General features: G+C 43.2%; 1 protein-coding gene across 4 annotated transcripts in view; it reads right to left on the bottom strand.

Annotated features, from left to right (window-relative positions):
- FRMD6 (FERM domain containing 6) overlaps window positions 1-19362 on the bottom strand; it is a 267178-nt gene extending 247816 nt beyond the window's left edge. For all 4 annotated transcript variants that reach the window (XM_027971739.2, XM_060419155.1, XM_042252321.1 and 1 more), the window contains exons 1-2: window positions 19317-19362; window positions 19042-19121 (exon numbers count right to left, since the gene is read on the bottom strand). The gene's annotated coding sequence lies outside the window, so the exon portion shown is untranslated. The remainder of the gene's footprint in view (window positions 1-19041; window positions 19122-19316) is intronic.
- Between the last annotated feature and the right edge of the window lie 212 nt (window positions 19363-19574).

Below are 19574 nucleotides of genomic sequence, written 5' to 3'. Positions count from 1 at the left end.
CCTTTTAACCAATTTTTCCCTCTCAAGAAACTTAGCTCCATTCTATTTCAGTTTTTCTATCTTTAATGAGGTTCCCTAATTACCTGCATTGGGCTTTCCTGGCGGCTCAGACAGTAAAGAATCCACCTGCAATGAGGGAGACCTGGGTTCAGTCCCTGGGTTGGGAAGATCCCCTGGAAGAGGGCTTGGCGATCCACTCCAGTATTCCTGCCTGGAGAATCCCCGTGGACAGAGAACCCTGGTGGGCTACAGCTCACGGGGTTGCAAAGAGTTGGACATGACTGACCAATTGAGCATACACACAGTTGTTTATGTTACTTCATCAGAAGTGCTGACGACTTGTCAGGTGGAATGTTCTACAGCCTCCAAAAAGGATTCGTGTTTCTCTGTGAGACAGCATCACCTCATAATTTGAAATAGATTATCCTAATATGGGACTTAACTTTAAAGAATTTTTATCATCAAAGCTGTTATTCACTTTATCAGAATTTCCTTCCTCTTCATTTTAGTTCATGGCCACTGGCTTGTATGATACTATCTTATCTGAGCCAGTCACAATTCTTTTTTTTGGAAAACTGGTACTAAAACCACCACCAAGGTTAGAAACAAGAAACTATAGTTAAGACCTAAAATTGGTGGTGGTCCTAAAATTGATCTCAGCCTCTACTCTGACGAACATCAGTTTCTCATTTAATATGTGGAATTAGAAGTAGCTACCTGGGGATAGGTTAGAAAGTAGTAGGGCTTCTTAGAGGAACTTGGGACAGAGTTGCAGACGAATAAAGCAGCTAACAGCTAAATTAGCAGTCTTTGCCAAGCAGTCCTCTAGGCTCACTCTGAGCTGTGGGCCACAGAGACCAAGACAAAGAGAAGAGCCTTTCTAAAGATGGCAATGACGACCTTGTATGCAAGACAGCAAAAAGACACAGATGTGTATAGCGGACTTTTGGACTCAGAGGGAGAGGGAGAGGGTGGGATGATTTGGGAGAATGGCATTGAAACATGTATACTACCATGTAAGAATCGAATCACCAGTCTGTGTCCGATGCAGGATACAGCATGCTTGGGGCTGGTGCACGGGGATGACCCAGAGGGATGTTGTAGGGAGGGAGGTGGGAGGGGGTTCATGTTTGGGATCGCATGTACACCCATGGTGGATTCATGTCAATGTATGGCAAAACCAATACAGTATTGGAAAGTAAAATAAAGTAAAAATAAAAAAATTTTTTTTTAAAAAAGAGAAGAGCCTTAAACGACTTCAAGATGAGCCCAACAGAGAAGCGCACACACGGAAAGGTCAGAGAGAATGTTGCCACCACAAAGGCTGTGGGAAAATGAGGAACGTAGCCAAGCTGGATCCTTCAGGTGTTAGTCATGGAGTTTGCTTCCTAAGAGAAACGCAGATTTGCAAGTTCCGGATGAGGTACCAAATGCCAAGCATATGTGATGGAACTGTGACTACATGATAATATGTTTATGTATTGAGCTTTCTTTTAAGATTTACAAAGAAAATAATGTATACTGTTTGTAGTATGTCAATGGTAAAACATTTCTACAGAGATCTCCTTTATGAGGCAAGTGAGAAACTTCTACAAATGGCTAGAGTGAAAATCTAGAAATAAAAAATTCTTGGGATTTTTTTTTAGAAATCATGAATAATATTCTAGGACAAAATAGAGAAATAAGTTCCTGAGGTGGGCGAGGCGGGGGAATGTAAGTAATGAGACCACTGAGAATTAAGGAGAGGCAGCCATATAAGAAAGGCACGAACACTCGTGTAACGCTGAGCAGTTTAGGATGTGGTATGTTATTTAAGGCTCTGAACAGCTGGATGTGTTAGGAGCACAGAGAAAACAAATGACCTGACTCATGTTGGCAAGTGGGTGATTTGGGCCCTGGAATCAGCAAAATAAGTCCAAGTCCTGGGTCTGCCTCTCTGTCGCTGTGTGACCAGCTCACTTCCCTGCCTCTCAAAGCCTCAGCTTTCTCCCAGGGCTGCTGGGAGAATTAAATAGGATGCTGCACAAAACATGCTCGGTGTGCAGCCTGGTACATCACAGAATGCACACAATAAAATGTTGATGCGCATCGCAGGTCACAGCAGCCTTCCCTTTATGGCAACAAGACTGATAAAAACCAAACAACATGCAGTGTCTCTGAACTGATACATGAAAGTGAATCACTCTTTTCCATCAAGGCCTCTCTGGGCGCTATGCCTGACTCCAGCGTTGCTCTATTTTCACAAAATAATTTTAGACTATCTCCATTGTGAAGGCCCTTAAGGATTACTTAAACTATACATATGTGTGTGTTTTTATTGGTAGCCAATCTTGGCCACCAAAACCAATTTCCTTTAAAATCACTTTTTCCCTTCAGAAATTTGTCATTTAGAGCTAAACCTAATGAAGAAGAAACATAATCAAGAGGGGATAAGAGGAGATGGCTTTGTGTGTGCGCCTTGTAAGCCCAAATTGCCCAAAGGCAATTCTAAATAAGGATTTGAATAAACATCTTGAATAATGTGGACAATGATGTTAAATACATGACTTCCTGAACTCATTACCTGAAGGATGTTCCTCATCTAAGCTTGACTTTTAAAATATTTTTTTAAACATCAAAGTCTCTCTCATAGTCATACTTGCACTGTTGGCCTCTATTCACTTTTTGGAATAGTGAGTTCGGGGAAGGAAAGGAAGAGGGAAAGGCCAAAGGCAGAAAGGAAAGGATGGGAAGAGAGAGAAACACCAAAAGTGAAAGGGCAAGTTGAGGCAGAGAAAATCAAACCAGCTTAGAAACATCACAGAGAAATCTACCTTGTAGACAACAGACCTTAATTATAGTTTGCTTTTAAAGACATAATTCATACTGCTATTTGTTTTGTGGAAGGGGGGAGAGGGCTTATAATGGGCTGCAATAAACTTTCTAGGCCAGCCTCAATCATTTTTTTCTTCTACTCTGGGAAAATATGCTTTAGTACAATACTTCAACCTTTCAAAAAACTTAACCTTTTAGGAGAACATTTAATTTGCTTTTGCCCTCGTATTTTGGATGCTCATTTACCACCTTGTTCCTTTCTTTGCTCTTGTCTCCTCAAGGTCCCCCGGAGAAGCATGGGCTTGAGGAGGAGGAGTTGTGGGAAAGGAAGGAAGCACGCAGAGTCCTCTTATGTGAATAAAGTGATTAACAGAAAGTATAAAAGAGGCTTCTTCCCCTGTTCACAAAGCAGATTTTCTTCAGAAACTGGCAGAGCTCCCAGACAATTTGCTCTGGGGACAGACTCTGGCTAAACTGCTGGCAGCGTGGGCCCTGGGGCCTCCAGATGGGTTTGGGGGGCCCTGGGGAGGGAGCACTACCGAGAGGGGAGGAGGGAAGGACTCAGTGCAGCACCGGCAGGGCCAGCGTGGGTCATGCACAGAGCAGGCTAGGTGCTCTCCCACCCACCTCGTTGCCCAGGCCTCCGGGCCACTGACACAGCTGTGGACGGGCTGAGGGGCTGGCGAGGGGAGAAGCTGGCTCCAAGGTCCAGGATGGAGGAACCTGAGTGGTCACAGAGCAGGGAAGGAGTAATGAAGGATGGGGCAGTTCCCACGAGCTGGCCCGGGGCGCAGGCTATTTCGAGCTGCACAGAATAGCTTGAAGGGCAAGGCAACCCTGTCCTCTAGCACCAAGCTCATTGTGTGCTCCTGACGCCCTGCCTGGTCCAGGGATCTGAGCAAGCCACAGGGTAGGTTTGGGGAATGATCCAGAGGCAAAGATTGCTGCCACATTCCCTGGGCCCTGCGTTCAGCACTGTCCCCACAGCAATGCCCAGGCTGCCCCTTGCAGCTTCCACTGGGTAGTGTTTTCAACACTCACTCACTCTAGAGTACTTCTAATGAACTGGAAATGAGCAGGCACTCCATGAACTGTGATGCGGGTTGGTGGGGAGAGGAAGGGGGAAGGGGACCAAGGCCATTGGCTTCTGAGGCTACTGCCAACTTCCTTGCTAACTTTTAGCTCAGATTAGGGTTCCTGATAGTGAGACTTTAAAAAGCGACTTTCCCCTATGGTAGAACTTGGGAAAGGTCTATGGCCGTGAATTATTCAGGGCCACCCACTGATTTAGTCCCCAGTGTCTTCCAGATACTCTCATGGGGATTCTTGGCTAGCTTGGATATCAACAGAAAGCGTATGGGACACAGTTGCCTCTCTGCTGCCTTAAATGCCCACCAGCCAGGATGCCTTAAGGCTGTTAATAAAGCTGGGAACCGGTGAGCAAGTTGAGCAGGCTAGCCTGCTACTTTTGTCTTTCTCTGCTCTTTCCCCTAATGGAATAGCCTCTGTGTCTGTGTGTACACAACTCATCCCTGATCATTCAAAAAATTCAGAAAACACAGAAAAATGTAAAGAACACCATCAACTGGAAACAAGCATGGCTGGCCTGATAGCACACATTCCTCATGATTCTTTATACTATATTTTGATGGGAGATAATAGGATGCATATATTTTTATAACCAAATTTTTTTACCCTACAATTTAACACAAATATTATCCTTCCACATTCATAAGTATAGAACGATATTATTATTTTTAACAGCTGTTTAATAACCCAGGGTAAAAATGTGTTGTCATCTATTTAATCAATCGCCTGTAGTTAGATGATTTCAGTTATCACCAGATTATTGCTGATGGAAACAAGGGTCTTTATATAAACATTACTGAATCCTTATCAGGTCATTCTCTTAAGATGAATTCTGCAGTGTAGAATTGTTGGGTCAAATCTGCTTATCTTTTTAAAGGCACTGATGCATCCTTTCAAAATTTTCCTATCACAAGCAAAGCTCTACTAATATTCCATCCTTCCAAAAATCAATGAAGCCACCCATTTTCCTCCCCTTCCCCTGCCCTGGACACTCAGCATTATGAATCTTTGTCATCTTTTTTAGTCTGATGGTTTTAAATGATAGGTCTTATTTGCTGTTTGAACTCAGTGTTCAGTGTTTCCTCTTCTCCTCTGTCATCTCTTGGAGCTTTTTCTCTATTAGCATCCCCTTCATCAGTGATGAGCATCAGCGGAGCACTTCCAGTGTGTGGGCACTGACTGTGCTGAACATCAGTGCTTCGGGAGCAGCATCATCTCAAGTGCTCTGGGGGTGGAGGGACGGCTTGGAGGAATGAAGCTTCGGGGAGGAGGAGATAGTTACGTTAGATTTGATGAAATGGTGACAGCAGGATGGGTGGGAAAAGGTCGTCTGATGCGGAGGAAAGAGCATAAGCAAAGTCACTGAGGCCTGTGTTCCAGGGTGACCGGGAAGCGGGATGGCCAGGCTGATGTGAGCTCTCTGTGCTGCACAGTGGAGTTTAGATTAGTCTATAGCAATGACAGAGCTTAAGGAAGGGTTTTAGAGGAGAGCAGTGATCAAATGCATGTTTACAAAGTGCATTTTGGCAGTGGTGTGAAGGAGGAAAGGAAGTGGGAGAGAGCAACTGAAGCAGGAAGACCAATAAAAAGACTGCTGAAATGGTCTGTGTGAAGACGCTGCGAGCTGGAAAGAGGTCAGGGCAGCCAGGCAGGAAGCAGAGGAATGGTGACATACAATTTCCAAGACTGGTAACTGAGTTGGAGAAGCAGGGGAGACGTTCAGGAAGAACTGGAACAGAAGAGAAGGTATGAGCTTTTGCAAAAAAATAGAAGGAAGAAAAGATGGATTCCATTTTGAATACGCTATACTTAAGTGACCATTTGACTTTGGATAGATACAGCCAAAGGGAAAGTGTAAATACAGATTTGGGACCCTGGAGAGCTGTTGTGGCCATGGATACAGGCAAGGGGATTAGGGGCACACAGAATCCACACACTGATTGCCAGGAGCCCTTCCCTAAGGGGTCCCTACACCCCCACACAGGCTAGACAGACAGATGAGTGCTTTCTCCTTGTCCTTAGCTTGTGAGCCCCTTTTCTTTCTCTCAGAGGTGTCCAGCTCATTACTAGGAAAGAGTAGATCAAATGTAGCCAATTCATATAAAAACTGGAAAAAAAAAAACAAGCTTTTTCTCTTACATTACAAACAGTAAGCCTTTGTTTAAAAGGTATTTGTTAACACAAAGAAATGACTTCTTAGCGGTGTGGCAACTGGAGAGTTCTGGGGGACCAAAGCCTTTCTGAGCTCTGCCAGTTCATGTCAACAAACCACCATCCAAGCCTGCCCTGCATTGGGGGCTCTGCTCCGCTGTTAGAGATCCAAAATTCAAAGCACTGCCAGCCTCTGAAGAAAGCATTTACAACTTTAGTTTGCCTTAAGACAGAGCTTTGCAGCCAAAGACCTACTTCCAGGAGCCAGGTTTAAGCCCTGGGACCTGAAGAGGAACAGGGGGTGTATCCTGGTGCCATCAGCTGGGTGTCTTCTCAGTTATGGTTTGAACAGCTCAATTAAAAAGACAGGGAGTGGCTGTCTAAATTTAAGTAGAAACACAGTAAAACAAATCTGGGTCATTTTAGCCTACTTTGTTCTCTTCAGCATCTTTTGCTTTTTTTTTAATCGGAGATAGTTGCTTTACAATGTTGAGTTAGTTTCTGTTGTACAGCAAAGTGAATCAGCTATATGTATACGCATATCCCCTCTTTGTCACCACAGAGCAGTTAGTAGACTTCCTTGTGCTATACAGTAGGTTCTCATCGTCAGCATTTTAATATATATTTATCTAGGAAAACTAAAATTGCCTCAGTCTTCAGGGATGGAGATGTATATCAGCTCTCAGCTTCATTTTTCAGCAGCTGACATTCTAGCTTGTCTTCAGACCCAGAAAACCTTACTCTGACTCGACTAGAAATCACTCTTTTTCACCTTTAATCCTGTCTGGTTTTCTCCCTGGCTCCCTTCAAACCCTCTTTGTTGCATCAAATCAGGGATGCCTACTGCATCTGGAAAAGCAGCTCTGGCTGTGCCCAGGGAATCAGACAGGGACTGCCAACCACACCCACTTCTCCAGTGGACATCATTCCATGCACGTCAGGAAATGAGTCTGCAGTGGACGCACCCCACTCACCAAAACTGATGAATGAGCAAACAGCGCCTCTATTATTTTCAGTAGTAAGGACTTAACTAGAAAGGATGTATCTAAAAAACAATATTTTGCTCCATGATTTGTATTACTTCATGGCTTTCCCTGTTATAAATATATGGATGTCATTAACTGCAAGTCAAAAAATGAAAGGTTTCTTAAATAAATTAGGCATCTGAGGTGTAGGGGAATGCCACAGAGAACATATCCCATGCAGGGAAGCAACAATGCAGAGCATAGGAATAAATGGCTCCCATCCAGTGCTGAATCTACACAAGATAAACTGTAAAGTAAAGAATCTGCCTGAAATGTGGGAGACCCAGGTTCAATCCCTGGGTCGGGAAGATCCCCTGGAGAAGGAAATGACAATCTGCTCCAGTATTCTTGCCTGGAGAACTCCATGGACAGGGGAGCCTGGCAGGCTACAGTCCATGGGATCGCAGAGTTAGACACGACTGAACGCTAACGCTTTCTTTCACTAAACACCTCAAAGGAGGGGGCAAGGCAAGAGGGAACAAGGACGTGGAGAGATTCCAATCTGTTTTTCAGTCCGTAACACAATTCTAAGTCCAAATGGTTAGAGTTCCCAGGCAGAGGAAATGATTTCTACTATGAAGGAGGAAGAGGGAAACTCCCTGGGGCACCAGTTTCTTAATGACAGGCCACCCTGAGAAGCGGGCAAGGCTCCTTTAAGTGTTCATGGCAAAAATCCCTGCAGTGTCAAAGATCAAAAGAGCTTTGTAATGTAAGGCAACACTTTTGAGACTGTTGACACTTGCAATAGAAATTAACTTCAAAACAGCTTGCTTCTCTGCTCACTGTATGGGCTTCCAAGTTCAAGGCATTGAAGGTGAGTGACTCACACCTATCTGTGTAAACACAGCATCTTCCATGGCTTCCATGCTGCTTTACCTTCATAAACCTTCTTTCTCTGTTAACTGAATACACAATCACCCAGGCCCTTCAGTGTTCACATAAACAAAAACCACTCCAGAAGTAGTTGAGTAGCACAGATCTCGCTTCCTTCAAAGCTTTTCTCTGTACAGACACACTCCATTATAGTACTTTCACCTGTGCATGCTAAGTCGCTTCAGTCATGTCTGACTCTTTGCGACCTTGTGGACTGTAGCCTGCCAGGTTCTTCTGTCCATGGGATTCTCCAGGCAAGAATTCTGGAGTAGGTTGCCAACCCCTACTCCAGGAAGTCTTCCCAACCCAAGGTCTAACCCTTGTCTCTTATATTTCCTGCATTGGTAGGCAGGTTCTTTACCACTAGTGCCACCTGGGAAGACTGTTTATTTCTTTAACATTTCCACATTATTTCTCCAAATGTGTAACTGCCATAACCCTTTAAAGTGCAACACCAGCTACATTTGGGTAGATTTTAAAAGACACCGTTCTGAATGTGAGCTGCTGCTTCTTTCTCACCATTGCACACTTGGTGCTTTCACATGTCATTAATCTTGAAACAGCAGCAGCAGAACCAGAATGGCTGTTTTCTGCTGGGATCTGTGCGTTCTCCACTGGGGTGACAGTGAGCCCTGCCAAATTCTTCGGAGACACAGCACACTCTGGTCAACATTCAGGACTACCAAGCCATTATTATAATAATACATCAGAAGATTTGCAACTTAACAAGCTCAGTTCAGATACAAGAATCAAGTAAAATCAACTAGGAAAAATAAATAAATAAATCCCTCCCTATCTATTTGTCCTAAATGGGAAAGCTGATGGCCAAAGAAAAGTCAGTGTTCTAGAAGAGTTTCTACAGAAAACCCAAAGGGCCAGATGCCGGGGAAAAATATGCAGACTCTGGGATGCTGCCCTGATTCCTTCTGCATCCCAGGCCTTGTTTTCCCGGATTTTCGTTGTTTCTCCTGCTGTCCCTGTGTGCGCACAGCTGCGCAACAGTGATCACAAGTGATGACAAGCACAGCCCCTAGAGCCAAGCTGCCCAGGCCCAGGACCAGGCTTCTTTTCTCTGTGACCTTGGGCCATTAACTAGTTTCTCTGCGCCTTATTTCTTCATCTGTAAAATGGGCTGCTTTGCGGATTAAATGAGAGAACACAGTGGATGTCTTTTGCACAATGTCTGATATTAGACATAATCTGTTCCCTCTGCTCCACCGTTAGTCTTTGTTAGGCTATGACAAGAACATGGATGGATCTTTCTAAATATGAAATAAGAGCAACTTTGGAACCAAATTCCAGTGTCTGCCTGTGGGGATTGGGGCAGATTTAGAGCAGTAGTACTATGCTAAAAAAATGCTTTATGCATAAATCCTCTCATATAATCTGTAAGATACCTATAGAAGATTTACATTAGCTATTCTTCAACTAAGCATTCCTCCCAGGACCCTTGCTCTTGTGTAACTCCTCCCATATTGACTCTGGACTTGGTCACATGCTTACTCTGGCCAATGGGACCAAGAAATGTAGATTCGTAGAAATTTGGTAAATGCTTATACACTAAATCTTGTACCTTTAGAACGCTGCCACCTCCATGTCACAAAGTCTAGCCTCCTTAAGGACGCAAGAGCACGGGGAGAAAGAGGCCGTGTTGATCCCCACCGCTCGCTGGTTTTCCAGCTGAAGGTAGTGAACCTGAACAAGCCCAGGAAACACCAGCAATTACAAGAGCCAGTCAATTTCTCACAAAATCACGAGAAGCAATAAATTATTGTTGTCACCAAGTTTTAGGGTTATTTGTTACTCTGCAAAGAATAACTAAAACAGAAATTAGTGAGTACAGTGATCCCATAACAGAAGCTTAAAGACATGAGGCACTGGCTTTGGGACTAGATAGTTGGCAGAGGCTGAAAGGGCAGTTAGGAATTTCTTTTTGGAGGCTGAAAATGGGCCACCTGAGTTGCTGAAACAATCTTCGAAACTATAATCTATAGTCATTTGTAAGGCAAAAAACACATATCTAATAAATTTGTGGGTCTGAGCTAAAGAAATTTTCAGGCATAATGCTAGAAGTGCCAATAGATTTTTTTTTTTTTTTAGTTTTGCTTAAAAAGGTATGCAAAGAGAGAAGGAGGAGTTAAAGAAGGAACCAGTGAGTTTAAAAGCAGAATTTAGAGGAAATTGGGAGGACCTAGAACTTGCTGGGTTTAGAAATAAAACTGTTCCTTATTTCCATCCTCTCCAGATGGCAAAGGATTCTCAACATAAGAAATGGTCTCAGAGTAAAGATTACTCGAGATTGTGGCTGTAAGACCCTTTATTATGACCTTTAAAAGACTTTGAGTAGATCTTCTCAACTAGATAAAAGCACTTCTAAGAGAAATAGATGCCTAATCTCAAAATAGCTCTGAGTAATCTGGAGCTGGGCTGCCCAGTGCAGTAGCCACTAAACACACATGACCATTGCGTGCATACTTGAAGCGCAGCTAATCCAAACTGAGAGGTACTTTAAGTGTAAAATATACCCTAGATTTCAAAAAATAGTAGGAAAAAAGCAAAATACCTTATTAATAATTTATTATATTGATTACCACATTGAAGTGGTAATATTTTGGATATATTCAGTTAAACAAAATGTATTACTAAAATTACTTCCATTTGTTTCATTATTAAAGTGTGGCTCTTAGAACTTTAAAAAATATGTATGTGGTTCATATTGGTAGCTTACCTTATATTTCTATTAGACAGCACTAGTGTATACAAAGGCCTGTCCCAAGAAGAATCTTAGGTATAGATTTTATTTAATGAAACGAACAATAATGAGGTACATAGAAAATCCATAATGTTTTTAAAGGAATCCTGTCAGATTCAAGTAAGTATCTAAAATGATAGGAGACTTCTAGACCACCCAACTTTCTACAATCAGTATGCGGGCTGAGAAAGCTACTTAGCTGCAATTATAGGCCATTTGTATTTAAAAAGAAATGACATCTCAGAAGATGGAGCCAAGAACCAGAGGACTGAATCCAGAGAAAGCCTGCCTGCTTGAGTTGGAAAACCTGATAATATGTACCCAGACAGATTTCAGAATTGCTATTCTATGGAACAGTTACTGCTATTGTCTCCTATTGTGTTATTTTTGAATTGGAATATCTATTGGGGTTACCATGCCCCTGTTTCAACACTTTATGTTGGGTGTATGGTTCAGTTTACAGGCAGAATTTAGAGGAGATACATAGGACTTGTTAGGCCGGAATACTAACCTTAATCTCTCTCTGATTGCAGAGGAGCTATCCACGAGAAACCCTATTTATATCTGTACCAGATTCAGATGACAAGATCATGGCCTTTGAGTCTAATGGGGTCACTGGATGAGATCTCAGGGGTCTTAGGAGGGCAGTGTATTTTTCCTATGGGAAGAATTTAAATAATTGTGACCATTGACCATACACTGTTTAAAATTTTCTAATTAAGAGGTAGAATGTATTCCTCCCAGCCTTTGAATCTGGGCTGGTGTTTTCACTTGTATTGTCCAGTTGAATGCGGTGAAGTGGTGTTGTGCAATATCCCCAAACCTAGATCTTAAGGGGCCTTACAGCTTCTGTTCTTGTCTTCTTGGTACTTTGAGAATACCACACACTTAGAAAGCTCAAAAGGAAAGGCCACCTTAGCTGTTCCATCCCTTGCTATTTTAGGCCCCAGATGTGAGGGTGTCACCATCTTAAATCTGCATCTGACTGCAATCAAATGAATAGATCCAGGAAAAACCATAGTAAGAACAACTCAGCTGGACAAAGAATTAATAAATAAGAGTAAAAAAAAACCTGATAAACCATGAATCATTGTTCTTTTCAGCCATTACTGTGAGGTGATTTGTTCTACAGCAACAGATAACTAATATCTATCCACGGTCTAAAAAGGAATAGAGTGGAGCAGGTGGGACAGGCTTTCTGGCAGAGGTGTCCCTTGGATTCTACTGTGGTTGTGATGCTGTTACTACCATGTTCTTCAACACATGGGCCTCTCCAAAGTGCTGCTCACAACATGACAGCTGATTTCCCCCAGAGTTAGCGGACCAGGAGAGGGAGAAAGTAGTCAAAATGGAAACCACGATATATTTTATCATCACTTCTCCTGTACGCTATTGGTAACACAGACCAACCCTGATGGAATGTGGGCAGGGGCCACTAGTGCCGGGAGCCAGTGTGAGGAATCCCGCCTGTGACAAGGTCATGAGGAAGGAAGCTGACATACGCAAGGCGTGCTCAGACTTCAGGGGCCCCTCTGGAAATTCCTAAGCATGTACCCCAACAAAAATATGCCAGTTTTTGTGCTCTGCTTTTCCACTCTTCTGACATTCTCTGGAAAAAGTCAATTCAGGGCTTTAGTTTTCTGCATTTGAAAGAGTGTTTCAATCCAAAAACCCCTCTGATGGCTTTCTAGCCAGCTGCGCGTGTGATTGTTTGAGGCCTCCTGACCGCAGGAGGCACAGGAAGCTTAAAACATCCTAGGAATGTAGGGGCTTCCGAAGAGTCAAAATCTTTAGAATAGGACTGATTAAAAGTTTTATTTGTTGAGTCAATGCTTGCTGCTAAATTTTCATATCCTTTATTTTTAGATACAGTTGGTATATAGAAAAACAAGTAGTAGACCTAGTATTAGCAACATTAGATCTTTGAGTTAAGTACCTTCTTTGTTATAAACCACTGCACCTTTGTTCTATAGAGATGTAACTTCAGCGCTTTAAGGAGATGTAGATTAAAGAAAAACACTTCAGGGGAAACAAAATTAACATTCATTAAGGAAGAGAGCCAAAAGTGTTAACAAGCCTCTTGGCCAGAAGATAATGTAAATCACCTGAGACCTTTTGTATACAAAATGATATACAGAAAGAGTCTGAGTTGCGAACGCTACATAATTTTGTGTTACCCATTGATCTCCATGTTTTATCAAAAGTATAAAAGGCCTTCTGAACAATAAAGGATGGGACCAGTTTCTTGGACTAGTCTCTTGGCCTGGTTTCTTGGGAATCTGGCTCCCCCCGTGTCTCTCTCTCACTCTTCTTTTCTCCCTTTTCCTCCCTCTGCTCTTTACTTTAATTTCAGGCTGAATTTCCACCTGGGGCGCGGAGGCCCGCCAAGTCTACTTACTTGCCCTGGCTGTTAAGACCCGCACGAAAGGGAGCCTAAGGCGAGGCACCCTTAGATATTCAAGCGAGCGCCGGTGGCCCAACGTAGATGGTGCAAATTCCTTGTCTGGAATTTTATTGGTCTTCCGCGTAACCCAAGCTATTCAGCCCTCTTCCTCCACTTAATCTTCCTACGACACTATAGTTTCTTAATCTAATCTTATATCAATCAATAAACAAGTCTTTCCACACCAACACCGTCCACCCTTCGAATTCCCTGGATCCACTGGGGCTGGACCCCGGCACACTAGGGTGCTAATATCAGGGGACAGGGATCATCAGGGGCCACCAAGGAGGCTGACTACAACATAAACTAGGAAACAGGTAAATGTACTTCATATCCTAATCTTCATTTCAAGAGTCTCCAAGACGCTAGTTTTCCCATATCCTCTATTTCTCCTCTGACCTACTTATTTATCATGAGTTTTACCCATTTCTCTTTACTATTCAACTTGTCCCTGACCTGTTATCCCCCTCTCCATTCTCATCAAGCCACAGAACATGGCATTTCAGGTCTTCAAGATTCAGTTCAGTCAGTTCAGTTCAGTAGCTCAGTCGTGTCTGACTCTTTGCGACCCCATGAATCGCAGCACACTGGGCCTCCCTGTCCATCACCGAAATTCATGTCCATCAAGTCGGTGATGCCATGCAGCCATCTCATCCTCTGTCGTCCCCTTCTCCTTCTGCCCTCAATCCCTCCCAGCATCAGGGTCTTTTCCAATGAGTCAACTCTTCTCATGAGGTGGCCAAAGTATTGGAGTTTCAGCTTTAGCATCAGTTCTTCCAATGAACACCCAGGGCTGATCTCCTTTAGAATGAACTGGTTGGATCTCCTTGCAGTCCAAGGGACTCTCAAGAGTCTTCTCCAACACTGCAGTTCAAAAGCATCAATTCTTTGGCACTCAGCTTTCTTTACAGTCCAACTCTCACATCCATACATGACCACTGGAAAAACCATGGCCTTGATCAGATGGACCTTTGTTGGCAAAGTAATGTCTCTGCTTTTTAATGTGCTATCTAGGTTGGTCATAACTTTCCTTCCAAGATTGGCTGAAGGCAATTGAGGCAGTTAGCTGACTCAGCGGGGTCCTCAGGTAGAGGCCTCAGTGATGGGAAGAGAGACCCTCCAACATTAAGACTCCCAAAATTTTTGCAGATGAGAACTATAAATGATTTCAGCTCAGTGAAAAGCAGGCCAGCATGGAACTGTGAGGAAACAAGTCCCTGTGTTTGCTGCTGATGACAATGTAAGGCTTCTGAGGAAAGCAATCTTTTCAGCGATTTGTTATAAATACTTGTCATATTATTTCATTCACTAATGTCCTCTTTGGAAAACATAACCTCCAAATACAACAATAACAATGACAAATAGGAAAAGTGATTTTGAACCATCTCAAATCCTCAATAACAAGAAATTGCCCTGTGAAACAGGACAGAAAACTATATTAGCATAGGTGTTAAGCCTGTCATTTCATTGACACTGACCTGTGTCTATGGAATAAAACTATGCTAGAAACACAAAGTAGGGCATATGTAAGTAAAGACACATTGCTAAGATCAAGGTCTGGAAAATCAAAGGTGATACAAATAGATTACAGTTGATTAGGATCTTGGCCATTAACCCTTTTCATGTGAAGACTATTTCCTCAGGAAGTCATTCATCTCTGAGATGAGTAGGAAACTATTAAATCTTAATAAAAGCTGGTTTCCATTAACCCAAGCAACACGCTCTGAGTCTTGGTTTCCTTGTTCATCCAATAGGTGTCACATACTTAAGTCTCAGAAGACTAGATGAGATCAACAATCTGAGTCCATCCTGTCCACTGGGAAGGGGTTTTGAATCCAGGTGGAGGCAGTGCGGAATAAATGAAGCAACCTGGGCTTTGCATTCTGCCTTATGTTTGGGTTACACCCCCACCATACTTACTAACTTAACTCTTTTTGACTCTCGGTTTCTTCAGCTGAAAACGGGCCTTTTTACCTTGCCTGGTTCTGTTGTCATTCCCTTCTTCAGGGGATCTTCTGGACACAGGAATTGAAACTGGGTCTCCTGAATTGCAAGCAGATTCTTTACCACCAGAGAAGCTCAGCATATGTCAGAGGTTAGTAGAATATTCAGCACATAGTAGGTGCTCAATTAATATTAGCTCCCTTCCTTTTTGTTGCCTCAAATCCGCAACCCTTTCAATCTCTCCTAATAAAATGAAATACAAAGGAAACCCTTTGAAACTGGAAACAAGCAAGTTAAGGCCAAATCTCAAAAAAAGTGATCTTTTACTAGTTCATTACCAAGTCACACATTAAAAATAGTTTGTAAGTCTAAGGGGATGAGGTCTCGCTGTCCAGCTCTAGTTAACCAAAGGGCCATCAAACAGTTTCTGTGCAGAGGCCTGAAACTACACAGGTTTCTGATCTGAGCCCTTGCCTGGCATCCTTAGTCTTGGGAGACAGAACAGTTTGCCTACAGGTTGAAAACAAACAGAAAGCGTTCAAGATGTGAGAGTATTCTCCAGAAATGAGCCTGTGGCATGACTTGTGAATTGTGGAGTCCACGGGTAAACAGACTAGAGACCGCAATCTCTTCCTCAGAGGAATTTCCAACGGTACTAACAGTGGTAGCTGGTGAAACAGAAACCATCCCTATCGGACAACTCTTCCAGCTTCCAGGTAGGTTCTGGGGAATATATTAGTTGAAAGTCAAGGAAAGGGAAAGAAGAGGTTATAGACTCTCTCAGACTCTTCTTAAGGCTGGAGTCTGTCTCCAAAAACACCAGCACAGTGGAAGTAAAACATATGCTTCCTTTGGAATTAAAGTCAGCCCCAAATAGCAAAGAAAGAACAGGATGCATGATCCTTGTTTGTAAACAAAGACCAAGATAAATGTCAGCTGCCAGACCTCAAAGGAAGGGATGAGAGGCCACTTGCAGAAGCCACAGGCAGCAGAAAGAGCCCTTTGGTCTCCCTGGTGGTCTCTGGCAGACCTTTCCAGAGGCATCACGGAAGAGCAGGGAAGCCAAGGGAGCCAGAAGGCCAGCTGCCCAGCACCCTCTTCACAGGTCTGTTTTTCTATCTTCTCTTATTTAATGTTTAAGTGTTTATAAACTGGATCATCACTCACATCACAGCTGTGGTTGAGTGTTTTAGAGTCTGGCACTCAGATGTAAATCTCCCAACAACAGGTAAATGGCTAAGCCTCAGTTTCCTTGTCTATATCATGGGGATCCCAGCATTCCCCACTTTGTAGGTGGTTGTAAAGAATAAATGAGATCATGTATGAAAGTGTTTAGCAGAGTGGCTGGCACACAGCCAGTGCTCACACATGGCAGGTGCTATTATTACTTCTGTTCTGTTGTTGCTGATTCTGCCCTTGACTTTGTCATGACCAACTCAGACATTTTCCAGGGTGAGGAATCAGGCATTATTGATGTCAGCCACAAATAGTGGCAGCTGCAGGGGAGAAGTGAAGAGGAAGGGAGTGTGCCGGTGACGATGCAGCCTCCACATCTATCAGCCCAGTTCCCGAGTCTGTCTCAGCCAGCTTAGAAGTTAGCTTCTCAGGACAGAAGAGGCAGCAGGGCTGGTCTTCAAGGAGATTCAGTCACGCTTGCTGAGGGCTCAGGGGCCATTCATGGGCTTCCTTAGTGGCTCAGATGGTAAAGAGTCTGCCCACAATGCGGGAGGCCTGGGTTCAATCCCTGGAGAAGGGAATGGCAACCCACGCCAGTATTCTTGCCTGGAGAATTCCATGGACAAGGGACCCTGGTGGGCTACATACAGTCCATGGGGTCACAAAGAGTCGGACACAACTGAATGACTAACACACACACACACACGGGACATTCACACATGATATACAATGAAGAAGGTCCCCTGGGAGACATCTGGAGAAGATTCCTCCACTGGGGCAGCAGTTCTGTCCATCCCCCTCCCCACCTCTCTCATTCCCACAGGGTTTGGGGGAGAAAACAGTACAGAGATGGCATCGCCCCCACTTTGGGGCCAAACATCCTGTCAAGAACCAGCACCTCACTCTCAGCCAGGGAACTCGAGACCCACAACAGGACCCAAATCAGACAGCAGAGCTCTGCTAGTCCTCGGCCTCGGAGCCCCGGATTTTACAGAAGCTGGGAGGCACTGTTTGGTTTCAACAAGTTGTCGTGTCCAACTGGAAGACAAGATATGCTTTTCTAGCAGATCAGTACACAAGTAGTTTTGATAACCAGGCCACCTTAGAAGCTGTGTTCCAGTAATTGTACTAAATCTTTGGAGTTCTCCTTTTTTTTATAACACATATAAGAGGAAAGTAAAATAAAGGTTTCTGACTTTTGTCTTAGGTGTTACCAACAAAAAGACAACTCCATAAAGATTACTGAGGGCTTCCTGTCTCATGGTAGACTCTGCCTGCAATGCAGGAGACATGGGTTCAATGCTTGGATCAGGAAGATCCTCTGGAGCAGGAAATGGCAACTCAACTCACTCCAGTGATCCTGCCAGGATAATCCCATGGACAGAGGAGCCTGGTGGGCTACAGTCCACGGGGTCTCAAAGAATCGGACATGACACACACATGACACACACACACACACACACACACACACAAAAGAATAGTCCAGGGCCTAGGACAATGCCCAGAATACAGAGGTGCTGAATAATGTTTACATAATAAGTATTTACTGAAGTTCATTTAAAAATAGCCCTGCATCTGAACTTTCCTTGTGATCTACTGCCGAATACTCCACACTCCCAAGGCAGCAGGCCAGGTTCAATTCCTGGTCAGAGAACTAGATCCCATGTGCTGTAACTAAGAATTTACATGCTGCAACAAAGCTGGACAATCCTAAGTGCTGTAACTTAAGATCCAGTACAGACAAATAAAATAAATAAATACTTAAAAAAAAAAAAAAGCCCAGCACTGATCCGTAACTCCATGTATCAGAAGAGTGCCTTCTCTCTCTCACACACACAGATACAAACATACACATAAAATGGCAAACAACAGGCAACCTCAATATGGTCATTAAAAAAAAAATAACATAATAACACAATTCACAAATATTTTCTCTGAGAATCGATTCTCTGGTTGCTGACTCTCACTTTGTTTCTTTAAAAAAGATAGACCTGAAAATTCTCATAGAACTCCATTTTGTTCTTTTCCATATTCCCTTTATTCCTTCATTCTATCATGCACACCTCATATTTCATCTTTATAACATTTGGGATCTGGTTATGACAAACTCTGTAACAGCTCATTATATTCCCTCTATGGTCTCTTGTCTAGTTTTACCAAGTTATATCCCTTATACAGAAGTACGTGACCCCAAAATATATAAAAGTCTTTTTTTTGCAACCCAAAGAGTGAGGGTGTAACTGATATGAATGTAACTGACACTTATTTAACATTGATGTCTCCAAATAACTTCCTTTTTAAAAAATGTATGGCAGCATTTTACAAGAAGTCCATTGATGGGCTTTTGGAAAATTTAGAACAAAACAGTGCATCAGAGGGGGCCTGTCTTCTGGTCAGATCATCATCTGTGCTTTTGTGAGTGTTCTTAACAAAGTCAACCGTTTGTCTGGAGTATGGGACACTTATGTATGCAAACACACACACGACAAGGGAAAATCCAGAGAATGCAGAGACTGTCTAATTCATCAAGGCATGAATCTCTTCCTGGTACAGATTCCTTCCTGCAACGGCTATTGTATCGGAAAACCCAAGCCAACCCCTCCCCAAAAAAGAAATCAATTCTCTCATTAGTCTGGGATGATTGATGGACAGAAATCATATTATTTAAATCCTTTGTTGATTCTATGCCCAATATATTGATAGTTAACATGAAATTTGCCTTCAAATTATGCTTTACAAAAAACAAAAGATTAGAACAACCATTCATTTCCTACCTGCTGCTGTGGCCACCAGAAACCAGGCTGCTGCTCTCCAAATGGGGCAGGCTTCAGGATTTAATCTTCAGCTCACTCCCCTGGAACCAGAATCGTCGGAAGAAAACTTTCAATTGCTATGAGCAAGCAGATCGTTTACTTCCAGCCAATTCTTCCTAATTCCCATGGCTTGCTGAGTGCCAGAGTAGGGTGCTTAAGAAAGGATGTCTGGGGATAAAGGGGTAGAGTTTGGGGGAAAAGAGAAGAGAGAGTTCCCAGGGCAAGAATTCACTCACCCAATACCCTTCCTTCAAGCAGAGGGAAGCCTTCTTTTTCAGTTTTAATTTCTCATGGAAGAGCTGCTACTGCATTACTCATAAGTAATTACTACATTGCTCTTTTACAAACAGCAGACATACTTTTTGGGCAAACCTCCAGATTTCTGAAGCATGCCTGTACCTGTCCATAAGGATAATGCTGTGCCTGGGAAAATTGAGAGGACAGCAAGCCCGCCCAAAGGGAGGACCAAGTCTAGACTATTAATCAAGTTCCTG

This window comes from Ovis aries, chromosome 7 (assembly GCF_016772045.2).
Source record: "Ovis aries strain OAR_USU_Benz2616 breed Rambouillet chromosome 7, ARS-UI_Ramb_v3.0, whole genome shotgun sequence".
Classification (NCBI taxonomy): domain Eukaryota; kingdom Metazoa; phylum Chordata; class Mammalia; order Artiodactyla; family Bovidae; genus Ovis; species Ovis aries.
The sequence above is the reverse complement of the archived record's forward strand: the minus strand, read 5'-3'. Positions and strand labels throughout refer to the sequence as shown.